The sequence below is a fragment of the Phoca vitulina genome, unplaced genomic scaffold, assembly GCF_004348235.1.
Source record: "Phoca vitulina isolate PV1807 unplaced genomic scaffold, GSC_HSeal_1.0 scaffold26, whole genome shotgun sequence".
NCBI classification, from domain to species: domain Eukaryota; kingdom Metazoa; phylum Chordata; class Mammalia; order Carnivora; family Phocidae; genus Phoca; species Phoca vitulina.
The window spans coordinates 8,352,462-8,366,859 of NW_022589729.1; positions in this window are offsets into that span (position 1 = coordinate 8,352,462).

A 14,398-nucleotide genomic window follows, 5' to 3' on the forward strand; every position below is an offset into this window, starting at 1 on the left:
TACTTTGGTCACTAATTCCATCCTTACTGTCTGCTTTAAGCCATGATAAACTATGAATGGGTTATAAGTAAAATGATACTTGGAGATAGTCACAGTACAATTCAATATTTGACTTCCAAAATGCATCATGAGGAGGTAGACTCACTCCTAAGGTTTAATAAGGACATACATCCAAAAAATTTATCAATGAATCTAGTGAGTAAGTAAAAATATTCAAATATAATTACTCTACCAACACACTACTCAAAGTTATCACACAACACTCTACTTGCTTTGGGGGCAAGTCAGTAAGCATCAAATGCTGTACCTTTGGAATTTTCTGAATTTTTGGACTTCTGCTGTATAGAAAATGAGGTCAAGCATTTCTAATTCCTAACTCTCAGACTCAAATGCACAAAGAAAATCAAACACTGAGAAAAAAATTTTTTATAATATTCTGTGAACAGCAAAGCATTAAAAATTACAAAGGATGTAAAAGAAAAGCATATGACTTTTGCTTACAAAAATCCTATACTTGAGAGGGAAAAACTACGTATATATGTACATATATATTTATATACATCTATATACATACACACATACATATATATATGTATATATATATATATATATACAGAGCCTGCAGGGGAAAGATTCTGGAGCAACATATGTACCCCTATATCCTTCCTTTCCCACCAACTCAATTCCTGCCCATCTTTCAACATTCTTGTCAACACCGGAGTCTGAAGACTTTATCAGAATCCCCACAATAATCTCTATTTCAGAATTCCTTAATCACTTAAAGAGAAGGTCAAGACTGTACTACATTTTAGCTGCTTATATTATTTTCCACATATTGCATATAAATTTCATTAAAAAGCAAAACAAATTGTATGTCCTAAAGGAATACACATGATTCCTTCCCCCACATGCTCTCCCATGTCACTTTCTCTGGCTACCATACCTCTCTCCTTTTGCTGTCACTTTCCTGTGGGAAACAGTTACACTAGGTGCCTCTCTTGCGTGCAGTACAGTTATCTTGGGGCGCCTGGATGGTGCAGTCGGTTGAGCTTCCAACTTGGTTTTGGCTCAGGTAGTGGTCTTAGGGTTGTGGGATTGCCCATGTCGGGATCTGCACTCAGCACAGAGTCTGCTTGGGACTCTCTCTTCCTCTCCCTCTGCTCCCCTCCCTCCCTCTCTCTAAAATAAATAAATAAATCTTTTTAAAAAATACGGTTATCTTTCACTGTACTGTACTAGACTGTCTCATCCAGTAAGACTTACATTCTCGACTGCTGGGACTCTGGCTTATTTTCTGATTTATACCCAAGGGTTAGCAAAGTATTGAATACAAATACTGAATACATAAATATTTATTAAATTAGCAAACAATTTGTGGCAGCATTTTATTTATTGGAGGTTGAGTTGAGATGGTCATTGAAGGAATGACTGTCAACTCTTTTTGAGAAGTCTCAATTCCTTTCCTTTTTTCACATCCCATATTTGTTGTTTCATAAATCCTGTTAAGTCTGCTTTATATCAAGACTCTAGCCTTTCCTCACCACCCCCACTTATAAATACTCTCTTCTGTTCAACAGATGCTTTGGCTAATCATTGAGGAAAATGGCAATGGGGACTCACTAGTGGGCAAAATGTTTAACGTGAAAGAAACTTCAAATTTGGCCAAAAGATACACTATACATCTATTTGTTGTCACCCAAACATTATAATAATCCAAGGCATGTGATTTATAAAACTCTCTAGCATTCAAATGTCTGATATTGATAAGATGTCCTTAGAGGAGGTGTTCTTGTGCCTTAATATGGCTGAGGAAAAAGCTCAGAAAGATAGAGATATGCCCAGGATGACATAAGTAATTAAGTGGATAGAATTGGGACTAGAACCAAGGCCTTGTGATTTCTAGTTCAATGCTGATTCCTCAATGTTACATATATATTGTGTTATATAAGTATCACTAAAACGTTTTATGTTACCTAATAATTTCATATTATTTTTTCAAGTATGCAAATTAAAACTTAAGTTAGGTGTCCTAGGGGATTAGCTAAGCACTTTTTCCCCCAGTAAATATGGAGGAAAAAAACCATGAAAAATACACATACAAATAATAGTAAAATATGATTTATCAGAAAACGGTGCCCTCGAAAATAATCAAATCTTCTCTCTGAAGTCTGCCGAATATAACGAGAAAATCGCCTTCAAGACCATGCGACATGAGATTTCAGGTTTAATTTTGTTGCTTGGGATTACCTATCTTTCTACAGGTCATACTGTTTACTCCATGTCGACATTTGATGTTGGCCATTGATTTTAACCTCATTTAGTATAACATTATGAACAGTAATGTATATGAAGTATTAAATATTAATAATTTATTGTTCTGTCTACTGTTTGTATATAGGCAACTGATATATTTTTCAAATGGATTTTTTTCTGTAACTCTAAAGAAATTACAAAAAAGTTTAATGAATAGTCAGATGGTTGCAATAAAAAGCCTAGGATTCACAGGATCACTGGTCATCAGTGTGTGTTTAGAGCTGATACTGTGGATGTGCCCTTTCAGCTCATGGGTGTCTGCCTTGGGGTGTGTGCTCCTTCCAGGAAGAATGTAACTGTCCATCATCTTTTTCAATGTTCATTTAGCTGTAAAAAACAGAAACTCACCTAAAGAAGCTCAAGGGCAAGGCATGGGAGGAGGTAATTTTAAAGATGGAGGAGAACCCCGTGGAAGCACGTCTTACTGAGGAGGGGACAGAGCCACACTTCATGGGACTGGAAAGTTGCTCTAGAGCTACCATATCCATCTTTTTCTCTAGAGTTACATGATTGATTATCTCTGCTTTTTTCTGTTTATCTGTATCATTATTTTCTCTACTGACTAATTTCTTCTGCAGGGCTCTGGTTTCTGCTTATTTAACCTACCGTGTTCTGGTTTGTTCTAGGTGTAACCTCAACTCAAAATGACATTTGTACTTTCAGTTTAAACTGTGTATCTTAACTGGAGAAAGGGAAAGAGAAGGGAGTGAAAAAGAAAACAAACAGCAGAATCCTATTGGTTCGGGCTCAGCTAAGGTATTCGCTCCCCTCAGGGTCATGTATTTACCTCCAGTCCAATCAGCGGAAACCAGAGGGACACATAAACAGGGCTGCCTAAGCCCACCCACGGGGTCTAGAGGCTGGGAAAGAATTTTAAAGAAGAAAGCAGCAGCTGAAGGCAGTGATCATCGTTTCTACTATGTCTCTTTAGGTCACTTGATAGAGCCTCTTCTTCATGCACTATGGATGACAAGCCTTAAAGCAGATGAAAAGGAAACAGGGATAAATTTCTCTCTCTGTCTCTCTCTGTCTCTCTCAAACACACAGGCGCACACGCACACACACACACCCCCCCCCCAAGATAATGGTTTTAAATAACCTTCTGTCTCCTTTTTCTAACTATTTTCCACAGATTTCACCTTGCCTTAATAAATATCATTCCATATGCTTCTAGTTTTATGGTAATGATGAGAAAAGGGAAGGAGAAAAAGGAGATACGAAGTCAGATTATTATTACAGTTGAATGCTGGAAAACCAGCTGGCAAGTTATAATTTACTGCTGTTCATTAATCAGGTACCGCTTAGATCTCAAATATAAGATTTCCTACATGCATATTCTTGTACAAGGTTAGGAGATGAGTATAATAAAGGTAAACATTCAATGATGATATAACGCTTTGCATTGTCTGATAAATTACTTTGTGAATACGTTTTAAAACTTAAGAATATTTTTTTTGTTTTGCTTCTCTCTGGATAGAGCTTTTATTATAAATTTTTGTGTATACCATTGAAAGGCAATCGAATACCATAAAAGAAATAATATTTTGACCTCATGGAAAGTCGATGCAAAGAAAGAGGTTTGAATTTGGAAAGCTAAAAATAAGAAATAGAACAACAAAATAAAAGCTGTCTTGGAAGTATTTTAAGCTCAGAGTGGAAAGCCGATGATCAGAGCAAAATCAGAATCTGGATCGAGAATCTGGACACAGAGCACAGTTGGGCAAGTAGCGATTCTAAGGGTCAGTACTTGGTAAGCAGGAGCTTGGCAGGCATTTGCTGCTTGAAGACGGAATACCTCCTCAGATCACACGCAAGCCATAGGTCTGGACTACAGGCAGTTATAGTAGAAGACACCCAGAAATCTGGCCAAGCAGAGACCGAATAAAGAGGGCTTAGGGGACCCAAGCAAAGAGTCTGGCCAGCAAGTAGAGAGCACTAGTGCAAAGCAAAGAATTTCTGGCCAGAGTGTTTCTGAATAACGGCCGTAACTGCTCTTGGCATGGGGAATAAAGAAATCCGGAGACGATGAGGATTCCTGGGGGTGGGAGTTGGAGGAAGAGATAAATCCAACACCTTTTTTATTAGGAAAGCCTTAATCTCGCTTGTATCCTGGCATAGGTCTTGCAGAGAGGGTTAAGAACATAATCTGCCCTCTGATCTCAACAGATTATTACATATGACACAAATACAGAAATATTCAAGAAGCAACATACATTAGGAATACATTTCATATCATTATAATCTTGGGCTGTAATATATTTATGGCACTGACTTGGCAAATATCTTGTTCATTTGAGAAAAGTACTGTAAAAGCTTATTAGAGTTAATGGGGTGAACATTCTAGAGCACAGCCTTTCTTCCTTTATATGTTCAATGTTTAACTAGTTAAAAATACTCCTCTCTACACTTTGCTAATAATACGTATTGCCTGCCCTCAGAAAGATTAGAACTTAATAAATCCATCTGACTTTGCTTAATATCAAATTATTAATACATATTTTTACCTGATGGTGAAATTCAATGAAAATTTATATCTTAATCTTGGGGAAGAGCATTCTCTGACCAAGAGAGATCTGTAATATTTACCAAGCCTGTTATATGTACTGTAATCTGTAATATTTAGTATAGCATTTGCTAGATCAGACAAATGCCCACATTTAAGAATGTTTAAATACCACATTTTATAATACTAAATAGAAATAATTATGTTAATAAAATATGTTGATATGAAATATATTGATATTAATATTTATTAATGTTAAAGTAATATTAGGTGTTACTTTAAAATTTAATATTAATTTTAAAGTAATGTCCATGAAATGTTGATTATTGGGTTTTTAACAAAAAATCTTTCAGGGCAAGGGTTTTTTGAAAAATATGTTAACTACTTTATGAGTATAGAATGAAGGTATCTTCATTAACAAGAGCCATAAGCAACCTGCTTATTTTGTTTATGCGTAGGACCATTTGGATTTTAAACATTCAAAGCACCTTAACAGGGTGATAAAGTATCTTCATTTTACAGAAACTTGATTAATTTCCTACCTGAAACTGCTACTGCTTCTAATCATATCTTGCAATGGAATTTCACTTTGTTAAAAAAAAAAAAAAGGCGCTAGAAAAGTGAATTTAGACTATGGAATTTTAAAAATAAGAATGTAGTGTGGTGTTTACTGAACACTGCCTATGAAATATCCTCTTTTTCAAATGGCACGCTCCAAGCCAATGCGATTGTGATACAAAACAGATATGAAAGAAATAAAACCTAAAGGAGACACAATCATCGCGCCGGTTATAAAGCTCTTTTCAAACACGGTTGCGCCGAGAATTATACTGTTAGCATTAACTACTCTGCTGAATGTAATTTCAGAGCAGCTTGGCTATGCTGGGACCAATAATGTTTCAGCAGATGTTAACAGTGAGGGAATTTAAAGATTACAGAGTTTCATGGGTGTAGTAAAGCTGCAGTGGGAACAGAAATATTACCGTAGCTGTTATGTTCTGAGTGCATCGCATTTACTGACAAGTAATACATGAGTGATAGTGAGGGCCAAGGGAATGGAACTTTATACTTACTGGTCAGCAGCATATAAATTCCATAAATTAAACAAAGTTTTATGTATTCTTCATTTCTTTTCAAACTGATCTTCCTCAGAGGGCCTTTGTTTCATGTTAATTCCATCATCAAAGCTTTGTTCAACCATACTGTTCTCTTCAGGAAATGTATATCTTCATTCAGGATTTGCTTCCCCACATCTATCCCCATTATTTTTAAATCTTGGAGTGATCTCCATGTGGAACTTCAGGCAACCTCAACATTTTTTATCATGGGCTTTCTCAGTCTCCCACTCCTTATATAAATCCCATCCTTGTCCATTTAAAAGAGACAATGTTCAGCTTATTTCTTCCCTTAATGATCTAAAAGGAATAATCCCATGATCTCTGAAGATGTGAATGGGAGAAAACTTGGCTAAAGGCATTATCTTTCCTTCAGCACAATCTGGGGGTGAGGGCAGTAAAAGAAAGGGGAAAGTTTCACTTTATTTACCGGGAGACAAATGGAGAATGGACATGATAGTTCATATATTCCTTGGTGTGACCTCCAGCTTTTTTAATGGGGCCAGGTAATTAGCCATTAAACAATAAAAAGTTCCTGATGGGCTGAATATCTTAGATCCTAATAACCCCACCGGATTTCAGGACAAAGCCAAAGTTAGATTGTGAGACTATGAGAAGCAAGGCTAAAGTTATACTTTTATAACAAACCAAGTCAGCAATAGTTTTTAAAATTTTAAAGTGTATTGATGTTGAAAATTATTAGACTTAAACTAATAGTGTTTGGTGACTTCCAATAGGCAAAGAATTAGCCATCTACAAATCCATTTTTTCTAGTCATCTAGACACAAATAAAGAACTTCATAGACGTTGGACCTCATTCCACCACACCAACCAGACACTGGAGTAGAATTTTTGAGTAATATATCCCATTACTTGAAATATGGATCTCCCCATTTAAAATCCTGAGGCCAGCCATGCCTATATGGACCCCATACATGGCACTTCTACCCTTGTCTTTCTCCTTCACTCATTTGGCTCATGTGTGTACATCTTTCTTGTTACTAGATAGTCAGCTAGATTGAGAACATGGATTATTTTATTTCTTGTTGTTCTTCCATCCACTAGCACTTTAACAGTGCTTTGTAATAGTAAGCAAAGAAATAATAGAAAGAGAGAAGAAGAAGACGTTGCTGAAGATCTTAGCTCTAACTAGCTGGAAAGTACATAAATTTCAGGAAATTGTGTGAAAAGTACTCTCCAATTATATGTTACTATGTAAACATGTTTTTCTATATTTTTATATACAGTAGTCTGTTGGCATTTCTATCATAAATATTTCTTAATATTTAAGTAAACTTCTGAAGTTAAGAGCTGGAAGGGACATTAATTAATTACCTGATCATTTAGTTAATCCTGTCTTTTGTTAGAAGCCTGAGAACTTTCTCCCAGAGATTCAGGAGGAGTTCCTCAATAACCCTCCCCAACAACCATCATTATACTAGCTTCACATTGTTTATGGCCAATGGAAAATAGCACTCTCTTCGATGAGGAAATTTGGGGAAATGGTGACTTTATGGTTTAAGGTAGGTGTTAGGTTCCTCTTTCTTTGAAAAACTAGACAAATTGCTTTTCTAAGTCCACATTACTGGTGCCTTTTACAGACTGGGAAGGGTCTGAGATTTTACCTATTTGTAAGCTAAGAAGCTAGCCTGCTCATGCCTGCTGGCAGAAGACATAAGACTTGTGAGTCAGAGACAAGGGATGTATTACTTACGGCAAAAGCTGCAGCCAGAGTATCAGCGTGAGCCCCCTTCCCCAAGCCCCAGTTCCTACAAGGCAATATGAAGACGGATAAGAGGCCCCCGTGCACATAGTGGGTTATGTTAGGGGAGAAGAATTCTGAGCTTCAAACCTGCTCTTTGCTCCTGATGGAGACCCTATTTCTCTATTCCAAGGCTGTTTGCTGTGTAGACACCAGGAAAAGGCAGTCTGGGAGCAAAGGCAGAGTGTGCCTCTGCTTGCAGCCGGACAGACATATGAAAGACTTATGGGGAAATGGCTCCTCACGGTGATCATCTAGAAGTGTCAAGTTGTTGACCCTTTACCTGCAAAGCAGTTTTACTGAAACGTCACGCACTGGGCTGCATGCAAGGTAAGATGGTGACACAGTTCTCTGGTCCTGAATCACTCCTGCATGGACTCTAAGACAGATCTCCTTTCAAACAAATTCTCAGTCCATCGCCGGATGTCTAAAGGGTAGAAGTTATGTACTATTGAAATATAAGTGGTGAAAGCAGTTTTAATTTTCTTGCTGGCGCTATTATCTTTTAAGTCCTAATAATCTCTCTCATGCACAGGCCTTGAGCCTATAAATCTGTACAAGTTCAATTAGCAATGCGGTAGAACTTTGCCTCAACAGTGCAAGGCACTGATAAAAGCAAACAATACGATTCTAGCATGCTGCTTATTAAGAAGGGAGACACCCACACAGCCGACGACAGACAGAAAGCCTTTTTATTTTGATGGTACTATTTCACTGTCTATCATAAACTTAGCGAACCAAGCTTTCTCTATCCTGCTCTCCTTTTATTGGATATAAATCACCCCTGACAGGAAGTTTTATGCTTAAATCCGTTTACTGTCCTTGTTGGTAGTCTTTAAATTAATATTTATAAGCCGAAAAGGCCTAAAAGGATGCAGCAGTAAAATAGCTAAATGCTTCAGTTGGACCTGAACTGATTTCCGCCTCCTTGACCATTGACATTTTTTAATTACTCCTGACCCAGCAGCCATTGTCAAGTCCATCCCTCTGCCTACAAATCACTGGCTTTGGTGGAATGGTGGTGGACAAAATGCAGTTCAGCAGGGTTTAGCTTCTGCGCTACATGTGAATTTTGAAAAGCTTTAGTAGGAGAGGAGAGAGACAGAAGAAAAACTTAGAAATGAGCAGTGGCTGAAAGCAATGGCTTAGGAATTGTTCAAATTGGAATTGTGTAATGATGGATCTTTTTAACTTTCATGAAAATGCACAATATATCCTAAAAATTGCCTTTGAATGAAACATTAAGCTTAATTAATTGTTGAATTTTCACGTACGACATTAGCCTAACACCTCGGAGCAGGCAATGCTGATTCGGTGACTTCGTTCTTCATCACTGCCTTCTGTTAGTAGCTCTTATTCTATTAGCCTCATGTGTCCACTCCTGGTTTTGTTCAAAGGCCTAAGCTGTTACTCCTTTGCCTAGTCCTGTGGTGCAGGCAGGCTGGCCCCAACCCCACAGGGGCCCTTTTGAATGGTCCGAGTCAATCATGGTGAGGGAGTGAGAATGTGACACAATTCTGGCCAATGTGACATGAGGGAAAGCAGGGTAGGGAGTGCTTCATTCTGGGGAATGCTTCCGTACTGTTAACAGACATGATGAAGAATGGCCCTTTGTTGCTCCTTGTCACATCCAGAACTAATGTTGCCTTCTTGCCACTCTGAAGGAAGCCAACTGGAGGTCTGATCCAACACATAAAGGAGGACAGGTCCAGTGGCATCCCAGACGAGCAGAGCTGAAACCTTGAAATACCACTCATGGATATTGCCCTAACTGTGGATTTCTTGTCCTAAGGTAATAAGTCCTTTATTGTTTAAGCTAATTAGAGCCATCGTTTTCTGGTACTTGCACCCGAAGTCATCTTTCTTTACATCAAGCTATATTGTATTACCTAGGACACTGAGCCCTCACAAGAAGTTCGGCATTTATAAAAACAGAGCATTAAAATAAGATAAGCATCAGTTCTCTTTGAGTCCTTACTTCTTCCTCCCTAAAATAACTATATCCTTCTATGTGCTGCATCTCTCTGGGAAGGCTTGTATCGTAGGATTCTACTTTTCCTCTTCTGTAATCCCTTCTGCAGGATTCATCTGTTCTTGAATGTTGTCACATATGAGATTGCTTCCAAGTGTACCTGTTCATCTCTGAATTTTGCTACTGCAGTTCTCCTTCCCCAGATGCTCAAAGGGTGTTTAATTTAGGCCTGAAAGATACCAAAGTATTATCCTCTCCAAACAAATTCTGCTTCTTTATTTTTTCCATCTCTGCTGAGGGTAACACTCATCCATTTCACATTTCCCCTACAAGTTGTCTTTACTCTCTCCCATCCAGTTAGCTTATCTGACCAATTTTCCGTTATGCTCTCTCCTGATACATCAGTCACCAGAAAAGGAATCTGGCAATATCTTTTTTTTTTAAAGATTTTATTTATTTATTTGACAGAGAGAGAGACACAGCGAGAGAGGGAACACAAGCAGGGGGAGTGGGAGAGGGAGAAACAAGCTTCCGGTGGAGCAAGGAGCCCGATGTCGGGCTCAATCCCAGGACCCTGGGACCGTGACCTGAGCCGAAGGGAGACGCTTAACAACTGAGCCACCCAGGTGCCCCTGGCAATATCTTTCAAAATAGGAATCAACCGAAAAGATATGGATGGCTCCAAGAACTAATGGATGCCTTACAGAGCAAGCAAGAGGCAAGGGGGCTGGGACCTCAGCAGAGGAAGAGTTAGGTCTGTTCACCTTCACTCCACTGCCACTGTGATAAATCACCTTCAACTCACTCTACATTCTTTTACTACCTATCCAAGGTTCAATGTCCCATTTGTCAGACCGAAGTCTCATGGCCCGTCCTCTCCTCCCACTCCTACTATCCATCGGGATCCAGAGAGAGAACCTGGCCCCTTTAGAGCCCATAGTGGGAGATAGAGTGATGGACACTCACCCACCAAAACCATATACAATAGGATGTTCCCTCAAAAGGGAGATCAAAATACTCATAGAAAGGAGTGAACATAAAGGGTGGTTGCTCAATAGCCTAAAACCTACGATGGTTCATTAGCTATAAATTTCATCTTTCCCTCAATTTACCCAACACAGCTTTAATCCAGATCCCTGCCACTATGTGTCTTTGCTGTGAAGTCAGCCAGCTATTTAGTCTTTCTGCCTAGTAGAACTGTCCACTCCCCATGCCCACTTTAACCATCTTCAGCTTCTAGACTTAGTGGCCTCAAATATGGCCTCGGTTTGGAGATTTTCCTGCTCAGGGACCTTTCTAAACCCGAGCAGCTCATCACCACTTCTCAAGTCCTCTTTCTTATTTTATCTGCAACTTGACCCTTCAACATTTCCCCAAATTTCCTTATGGTTTATATCTGTATTATTTACTCTCAACTTATTTTGCTTATGTCTTCTTCTGCTCCTGCACTTCCTTTTTCTCTTAAGCCTATGCAAAAGTATTCCTCAATTAACCAACCAGCCAATCAACAAATCAATAAACCCATCCATAAGCCTCCAAGATTGTCTCCTACTAAATCCCACCATCTTTGTGTGGCCTCCTCATATCCAATATCCCTTAATATTTATGTATGAAGTAGATCAGTAAGCGATGCAACATAAATTAGACAGTAACCCAAGAGGAGCAGGAATTATGTCCTTCTTCCTGTTGAAGGCTAAGTATATGACAGGATCTGGCAGACAGAAAATATTCAATAAGTGTTTGCTGTCACATTTATCTCCACTCCCAATGCCTGCCTCTCTGAGGCAACCACTTTCAATCCTCCTAAATGTTTCTTCTCCTCCCTGCCACACACTTCTTCTTTTTTCTTATTTCTAAATAATATGGTTTTCTTCGTTTTTTGGTTTTAGGTATTTATGTCCTGCTATGGAAAGAATGAACTGACTTCCCTGATACCCCATTTGCCCCTTAACTCTACTTCTCCACTAACCCAATACATCAACATACCAGCTCTCCTTGTATCTTTCCAAAGTAGTTATACTATTGTTTTTGGCTAAGGCATTTTATAGCATTTACATTATTGGCTCTATGTTATATTTCTTTATTTCCACAATAATCTGTGCTATTAGCTCTCCAGGCTACTGCTCAGATGGTTTGGATCCCTTGCCTTCTGGATTCCATGCTTCCTTTTTCTTGGTTTAGTTTTTATAGAGCACATATTTTAATAGTTTCCTAAGAAAATTGTACATGGGAGGTAAAAAATTTTTTCAGGCCCTGCATGTCTAATATATCTTTATTTACTCTCATGTTTGATTGATAGTTTAGCTAGGAACAAAATTCCAGTCTGGAAATCATTGCCTCTTAGAATTTTGAAGACATTCCTCCTCTGTTTTCAAGTTTCCAGTGTTGTTATTGAGAAGACTTATGACATCCTGACTCCCAATCCTCTGCACTTCACCTATATTTTGTTTTAGCTTGTTTATTTGTCTTTCTGGAAGGTTTTAAGATCTCTTTACCCAAGAGTACTGAAGTATATGATTGCATGCCTTGGTATGGATCATTTAAAAACTTCATTGTGCTATGAATCAGCAGGACCATCAGAGCTCAAATTGTTAAGTTCAACGCTCAGATCCTAAACTCATCTGACTGGACCAATCAGCTGCATTTGACATAGTTGGTCACTATCCTTTCTTTACTTGGCTTCCAGGATATTCTTTCTTCCTCTGACCTCACTGGTCACTTCTTTGCAAACTCGTTTACTAGTTCTCCATTTCCCAGACCTGTTAAAGTGGTATATCCCAGAAATCAGTCCTTAGCCCTCTTTTCTATCTTCACTAACTCTCTTGGTGATTATCTACATGCCGCCTATCTTTGTATGCCACCTATAAACTTCAGATCAACATATTGAACAACTTCCTCGTCATCTCCACTTGCATGGCTCAGAGAGACCTTATACAGCAAGTATACTCCTGTCTTAGGACATACTACCTAAGTAAGCTACCTGGAAGATCTGCTTTACTTTATCTTGTATCTATTCTGTCAGATTTTTAAGTTTCTCTCATATTTGCAGGAGTTATTTTTCTTTTCTTTTTATAGCATCCTACTCGTGTATGTGTGTGTGTGTGTGTGTGGTTTCAATATCTTCTCTTTCTGAGGATATTAATTACAGTATTTAAAAAGTGTTTTCATCTGTTTTACAGGGTTTTTTTTAAAGATTTTATTTATTTATTTGGGGGGGAGCGCACACAAGGAGGGAGCGGGAGGGACCGAGGGAGAGGAAGAAACAGACTCCCCACTGAGCCAAGAGCCCAATGCCTGGGCTCGATCCTAGGACTCTGGGATCATGACCTGAGCTGAAAGCAGGTCCCAGGACTCTGGGATCATAATCTGAGCCAAAGGCAGAGGCTTAACCCACTGAGCCACCCAGACACCCCATTTTACAGTTTTTATTAGTTTCCTGAATTACCTCTTTTCTCTCCACTTTCCTTGTTATTAGTCTCTGCCTTTCCTGGTACAGACTTTCCTCACATGTCTGGTGATCCCTTAGCTGTCTGTTTATATTTCAGAATAAATCACTAGGAAGCTCACTGTAAGCCCCATAGGGTGACCTAGTGGAGACTAGGCCCTTTCACTGGGGGATCCTCAATTACAGAATCTTTTTTTCTTTTATTTTTGTCTTTTCTTTTGGATTGTTCATATTCCTCAATCTCCTGCCTGGTGGGTCTAAGTCTGCATTTTGGTTATCAAGAAGAAGGGAGCTGGGGTGTAAGTGTTTAGCACATTTTAACTTACTGGCCTAATTTTAGTAAGGACTCCCATCCTTGCCTTGCAGACTGGTGTTCCAGAATGCAGTCTCTTGGGTAGGTATTCCAGAGAATGACCCTCATGTCCTTTTCTGGAGTTGAAGAAGGGTTGCTACCTGGATGGGGAAAGGGATCTAGGGTTCTAATTGTTCCTTAAGGAAATTTTCAACAAATCCTTTTTATCACTCCCACCTGGCACTCCTGACTCTGAATTACTTTTTGCCTCTAATTCCTGAGACAAGATTCTCAGGTAAAATCAGCCTGTCTCTTAGGTACCATAGTGATGGGCTCAAGTTTCAGCTTGTTGGGGTCTGCTAAGTCAATGGCCACTTCTCCATCCAGTTTCCAGTTTCCAAAGCACTGATTCCTGTTTCCTCCTGAAACTTCTCTCTCACTTTCTTTGTCTTTAGAGATTTATGCTCTTTTTCTTTCTTCATTGTCGCTTTAGTATAGTTTTAGAAGGAGGCTGAAATAAACAGGTGTGCTTATATAATAGATCTTCTTTTATTACATATTTGATTTGGAAAACATAGGAACTAAATCTGCTAAGTAATATGCATCATCCTTCTGGGTAATGCTGGTTTTTGTCAAATGCAAACTGTGATGTGAAATAATGCGATTGGCTTTCTGATGTGGCTCATAATCCACCTCCAAAGGCAATTTAAAAAAATCAGTGTCAAAATGTTTTGAGCAATAGCTGTCTGCTTAGGATAAGTGCCTAACCTCCAAGGGGACTACTTTGTAGGGGATAATACTACTTTAGATATTTTAATTCTGGTTTTGTATAAAAGTTGATTTTTTTTACTTTTCTCATAATGCCTTAAAATTGTTCTTTGGCATTTTCTCTTGGGTGTGTTTTGTCAGTGAAATCATTAACTCCACAGGGGAGACTTGACTCTCCGAGAGTGGTCATTGGACCATCTGTACTAAAGCCATTTAGGAAATTAGTAA